We start from the raw sequence: 6,935 nt of genomic DNA, 5'->3' as shown, positions 1-6,935 counted from the left end.
TTCCTCAGGCGTTCTAGTGTCAGACTGAGGACAGGAAACGTTCCTCAGACGTTCCTAGTGTCAGACTGAGGACAGGAAACGTTCCTCAGACGTTCCTAGTGTCAGACTGAGGACGGAAACGTTCCTCAGACGCGTGTCAGACTGGGACAGGGAAAACGTTCCTCAGGACGTTCCTAGTGTCAGACTGAGGACAGGAAACGTTCCTCAGGCGTTCCTAGTGTCAGACTGAGGACAGGAAACGTTCTCAGACGTTCCTCAGACTGAGGACAGGAAACGTTCCTCAGACGTTCCTCGTGTCAGACTGAGGACAGGAAACGTTCCTCAGGCGTTCCTCGTGTCAGACTGAGGACAGGAAACGTTCCTCAGGCGTTCCTAGTGTCAGACTGAGGACAGGAAAACGTTCCTCAGACGTTCCTAGTGTCAGACTGAGGACAGGAAACGTTCCTCAGACGTTCCTAGTGTCAGACTGAGGACAGGAAACGTTCCTCAGGCGTTCCTAGTGTCAGACTGAGGACAGGAAACGTTCCTCAGACGTTCCTCGTGTCAGACTGAGGACAGGAAAGCGTTCCTCAGACTGAGGACGTTCCTCAGTGTCAGACTGAGGACAGGAAACGTTCCTCAGACGTTCCTAGTGTCAGACTGAGGACAGGAAACGTTCCTCAAGACGTTCCTCGTGTCAGACTGAGGACAGGAAACGTTCCTCAGACGTTCCTCAGACTGAGGACAGTTCCTCAGACGTTCCTCGTGTCAGACTGAGGACAGGAAGCGTTCCTCAGACGTTCTAGTGTCAGACTGAGGACAGGAAACGTTCCTCAGGCGTTCTAGTGTCAGACTGAGGACAGGAAACGTTCCTCAGACGTTCCTAGTGTCAGACTGAGGACAGGAAACGTTCCTCAGACGTTCCTAGTGTCAGACTGAGGACAGGAAAACGTTCCTCAGACGTTCCTAGTGTCAGACTGAGACAGGAAACGTTCCTCAGATGTTCCTAGTGTCAGACTGAGGACAGGAAACGTTCCTCAGACGTTCCTCGTGTCAGACTGAGGACAGGAAACGCCTCAGACGTTCCTCAGACTGAGGACGTTCCTCAGGCGTCCTAGTGTCAGACTGAGGACAGGAAACGTTCCTCAGACGTTCCTCGTGCCAGACTGAGGACAGGAAACGTTCCTCAGGCGTTCCTAGTGTCAGACTGAGGACAGGAAGCGTTCCTCAGGCGTTCCTCGTGTCAGACTGAGGACAGGAAACGTTCCTCAGACGTTCCTAGTGTCAGACTGAGGACAGGAAACGTTCCTCAGACGTTCCTAGTGTCAGACTGAGGACAGGAAACGTTCCTCAGACGTTCCTAGTGTCAGACTGAGGACAGGAAAACGTTCCTCAGACGTTCCTCGTGTCAGACTGAGGACAGGAAACGTTCCTCAGACGTTCCTCGTGTCAGACTGAGGACAGGAAACGTTCCTCAGACGTTCCTCGTGTCAGACTGAGGACACGAAACGTTCCTCAGACGTTCCTAGTATCAGACTGAGGACAGGAAACGTTCCTCAGACGTTCCTAGTGTCAGACTGAGGACAGGAAACGTTCATCAGACCTTCCTAGTGTCAGACTGAGGACAGGAAACGTTCCTCAGACCTTCCTAGTGTCAGACTGAGGACAGGAAACGTTCCTCAGACGTTCCTAGTGTCAGACTGAGGACTGGAAACGTTCCTCACGTTCCTAGTGTCAGACTGAGGACAGGAAACGTTCCTCAGACGTTCCTTGTGTCCCAGACTGAGGACAGGAAAACGTTCCTCAGACGTTCCTCGTGTCAGACTGAGGACAGAAAACGTTCCTCAGACGTTCCTAGTGTCAGACTGAGGACGGAAACGTTCTCAGGCGTTCCTAGTGTCAGACTGAGGACAGGAAAGCGTTCCTCAGGCGTTCTCGTGTCAGACTGAGGACAGGAAACGTTCCTCAGGCGTTCCTCGTGTCAGACTGAGGACAGGAAACGTTCCTCAGATGTTCCTATGTGACAGACTGAGGACCGTTCCTCAGTGTCAGACTGAGGACAGGAAACGTTCCTCAGACGTTCCTAGTGTCAGACTGAGGACTGGAAAACGTTCCTCAGACGTTCCTAGTGTCAGACTGAGGACAGGAAACGTTCCTCAAGACGTTCCTCGTGTCAGACTGAGGACAGGAAACGTTCCTCAGACGTTCCTCGTGTCAGACTGAGGACAGAAACGTTCCTCAGGCGTTCCTCGTGCCAGACTGAGGACAGGAAACGCCTCAGGCGTTCCTGTCAGACTGAGGACAGGAAACGTTCCTCAGACGTTCCTCGTGTCAGACTGAGGACAGAAAACGTTCCTCAGGCGTTCCTAGTGTCAGACTGAGGACTGGAAACGTTCCTCAGGCGTTCCTCGTGTCAGAGAGGACAGGAAACATTCCTCAGAGCGTTCCCTCGTCAGACTGAGGACAGGAAAGATGTTCGTGTCAGACTGAGGACAGAAAATCGTCCTCAGAGCGTTCCTAGTGTCAGACTGAGGACAGGAAACGTTCCTCAGGCGTTCCTAGTGTCAGACTGAGGACAGGAAACGTTCCTCAGGCGTTCCTAGTGTCAGACTGAGGACAGGAAAAAAACGTTCCTCAGACGTTCCTAGTGTCAGACTGAGGACAGGAAAACGTTCCTCAGACGTTCCTGCGTGTCAGACTGAGGACAGGAAAGCGTTCCTCAGACGTTCTCTCAGGCGTTCCTCAGACGTTCCTGTCAGACTGAGGACAGGAAACGTTCCTCAGGCGTTCTTGTGTCAGACTGAGGACAGGAAACGTTCCTCAGACGTTCGTGTCCGACTGAGGACAGAAGCGTTCCTCAGACGTTCCTAGTGTCAGACTGAGGACAGGAAACGTTCCTCAGACGTTCCTAGTGTCCGACTGAGGACAGGAAACGTTCCTCAGACGTTCCTAGTGTCAGACTGAGGACAGGAAAGCGTTCCTCAGACGTTCCTAGTGTCAGACTGAGGACAGGAAACGTTCCTCAGACGTTCCTAGTGCCAGACTGAGGACAGGAAAGCGTTCCGTTCCTAGTGTCAGACTGAGGACAGGAAACGTTCCTCAGACGTTCCTAGTGTCAGACTGAGGACAGGAAACGTTCCTCAGACGTTCCTAGTGTCAGACTGAGGACAGGAAACGTTCCTCAGACGTTCCTAGTGTCAGACTGAGACAGGAAAACGTTCCTCAGACGTTCCTAGTGTCAGACTGAGGACAGGAAAACGTTCCTCAGACGTTCCTAGTGTCAGACTGAGGACAGGAAAGCGTTCCTCAGACGTTCCTCGTGTCAGACTGAGGACAGAAACGTTCCTCAGGCGTTCCTAGTGTCAGACTGAGGACAGGAAACGTTCCTCAGACGTTCCTAGTGTCAGACTGAGGACAGGAAACGTTCCTCAGATGTTCCTCGTGTCAGACTGAGGGACAGGAAACGTTCCTCAGATGTTCCTCGTGTCCTCAGACTGGAGGACAGGAAACGTTCCTCAGGCGTTCCTAGTGTCAGACTGAGGACAGGGAAACGTTCCTCAGTTCTAGTGTCAGACTGAGGACAGGAAACGTTCCTCAGACGTTCCTACTGTCAGACTGAGGACTGGAAACGTTCCTCAGACGTTCCTAGTGTCAGACTGAGGACAGGAAACGTTCCTCAGACGTTCCTCGTGTCAGACTGAGGACTGGAAACGTTCCTCAGACGTTCCTCATGTCAGACTGAGGACAGGAAACGTTCCTCAGGCGTTCCTAGTGTCAGACTGAGTACAGGAAACGTTCCTCAGACGTTCCTAGTGTCAGACTGAGTACAGGAAACGTTCCTCAGACGTTCCTAGTGTCAGACTGAGGACAGGAATCGTTCCTCAGACGTTCCTAGTGTCAGACTGAGGACAGGAAACGTTCCTCAGTCGTTCCTAGTGTCAGACTGAGTACAGGAAACGTTCCTCAGACGTTCTTAGTGTCAGACTGAGGACAGGAAACGTTCCTCAGACGTTCCAGTGCCTAATGGACGGATCGAACATCAATCAAAGAGCAGAAGCACAGCCATGCATACAGATGTAAAGAAAAAGAGAAAAGAAAGAAATCAAATTTAAAAAAGAAACCTATCACTGTCAACTACGTTTATTTTAAGCAAACTTAACATGTGTTTTTCGGACTTAAAACTGCGAGCTACACTCTGTGTGAGGATCAAAAGTAACAGTCAGTATCTGGTGTGACCACCAGCTGCATTAAGTACTGTAGTGCATCTCCTTCTCATGGACTGCACCAGATTTGCCTGTTTGTACTGTGAGATGTTACCCCACTCTTCCACTAAGGCTCCACTAAGGCACCTGCAAGTTCCCGGACATTTCTGGGGGGAATGGCCCTAGCCCTCACCCCCCGATCCCACAGGTCCCAGATGTGCTCAATGGGATTGAGATCCGGGTTCTTCGCTGGCCATGACAGAACACTGACATCCCTGTCTTGCAGGAAATCACTCACAGAACGAACAGTATGGCTGGTGGCATTTTCATGCTGGAGGGTCATGTCAGGATGAACCTGCAGGAAGGGTACCACATGAGGGAGGACGATGTCTTCCCTGGAACGCACAGCGTTGAGATTGCCTGCAATGACAACAAGCTCAGTCCGATGATGCTGTGACACACCGCCCCAGACCATGACGGACCCTCCACCTCCAAATCGATCCCGCTCCAGAGTACAGGCCTCGGTGTAACGCTCATTCCTTCGATGATAAACGCAAATCCGACCATCACCCCTCGTGAGAGAAAAACCACGACTCGTCAGAGAAGAGCACTTTTTTGCCAGTCCTGTCTAGTCCAGCGACGGTGGGTTTGTGCCCATAGGCGATGTTGTTGCTGGTGATGTCTGGTGAGGATCTGCCTTACAACTGGCCCTCAGTCCAGCCACTCTCAGCCTATTGCGGACAGTCTGAGCAGTGATGGAGGGATTGTGCATTCCTGGTGTAACTCGGTCAGTTGTTGTTGCCATCCTGTACCTGTCCCGCAGGTGTGATGTTCGGATGTACCGATCCTGTGCAGGTGTTGTTACATGTGGTCTGCCACTGCGAGGACGATCAGCTGTCCGTCCTGTCTCCCCTGCAGCGCTGTCTTAGGCGTCTCACAGTACGGACATTGCAATTTATTGCCCTGGCCACATCTGCAGTCCTCATGCCTCTTTGCAGCATGCCTAAGGCACGTTCACGCAGATGAGCAGGGACCCTGGGCATCTTTCTTTTGGTGTTTTTCAGAGTCAGTAGAAAGGTCTCTTTAGTGTCCTAGGTTTTCATAACTGTGACCTTAATTGCCTACCGTCTGTAATCTGTTAGTGTCTTAACGACCGTTCCACAGGTGCATGTTCTTTAATTGTTTATGGTTCATTGAACAAGCAATGGGAAACAGTGTTTAAACCCTTTACAATGAAGATCTGTGAAGTTATTTGAATTTTTACTACTTATCTTTGAAAGACAGGGTCCTGATAAAGTGACGTTTATTTTTATTTTTTGGCTGAGTTCATATGACTCTGAGCTGAAGTCTGAGCTGTTTTATTTATGATATCTCTGCTTTATGTGGACACACACCACAGCAAGGCTTCGATCCTCTCACAGAGTGGAGCTCGCAGTTTTAAGTCTGAAAAAAGTATTGCTAAATAAAAATCCCCTCCTTTCTCCCCTCATCTACCCCCCCGCTGTCCCTCTGTGAAGGTCATCTATAAGGAAAGTCTTGGGGTGAGGTCGCTCTTCCGTCGTTTCCGTCCTTTTACATCTTCTTCTTTCTTTTTTTTTTGCAGCGCCATTGTGTGCTTTATGGCGTGTAGCGAAGCGGAATCACTGTGGCAACGTGTTGTTGACCCTGGATCTTACAGTACACACACACATACACACACACACACACACAGATACACACACACACACACACACACACACACACACACACACACACACACACACACACACACACACACACACACACACACACACACACACACACACACACACACACACACACACACCGTACTGGAATATGATGATGACTGGTACATGACAGAAATACAAACATCAGACCTGGGTTCAAATACTATTCGATAATCATTTCGAATGCTTTATCTGTGCTAGATGCCTGAGTTAATAGACCAACAGATTCAGTATCAACACTGTTCAAACGCCCATCTGACACTCCAGTGAGGAAACACTCCCTAAAGTATTTGAAATATTTGGAATAGTGTTTGAACCCAAGCGGGTCTGAAAGTCTGACGCTCTACGTTCCGTCTGGTGTTCAGTGGAGCCAGACAGAATCCACTCACAGTGAAGCAGCTCCTGGCTGTAGAGTCAATAAAAGAACACTTTGATAATGTACAAACATAGAAAAACAACAAACAAAAACAACATTTTGTATTCCAGACGTGATGTTTCAACACATCTCTTCTCTCATTAACTATAAAAAAATTAAAAAAAATGTTATAATGCACTTTGATTGTAAATAGTGCATTGTACTGGGAGACCAAAAAAGAATTGTATTTGTTCATTCAAATTATTTCTAAATTTCTGTTTACATTAACATGTTTTCTGTTTATTTTATCTTTATTTAACTCGGCAAGTCAGTTAAGAACAAATTCTTATTTACAATGACGACCTTCCGGGGAACAGTGGGTTAACTGGTCTAGGAACAGTGGGTTAACTGGTCTAGGAACAGTGGGTTAACTGGGCCTGGGTTAGGAACAGTGGGTTAACTGGTCTGGGTTAACTGGAACAGTGGGGTTAACTGGTCTAGGAACGGTGGGTTAACTGGTCTAGGAACAGTGGGTTAACTGGTCTAGGAACAGAGGGTTAACTGGTCTAGGAACAGTGGGTTAACTGGTCTAGGAACAGTGGTTAACTGGTCTAGGAAAAGTGGGTTAACTGGTCTAGGAACAGTGGGTTAACTGGTCTAGGAAAAGTGGGT

Source organism: Oncorhynchus gorbuscha, unplaced genomic scaffold (genome assembly GCF_021184085.1).
Source record: "Oncorhynchus gorbuscha isolate QuinsamMale2020 ecotype Even-year unplaced genomic scaffold, OgorEven_v1.0 Un_scaffold_5868, whole genome shotgun sequence".
In the NCBI taxonomy this organism is placed as follows: Eukaryota; Metazoa; Chordata; class Actinopteri; order Salmoniformes; family Salmonidae; genus Oncorhynchus; species Oncorhynchus gorbuscha.
Note: the sequence above shows the minus strand (reverse complement) of the source record.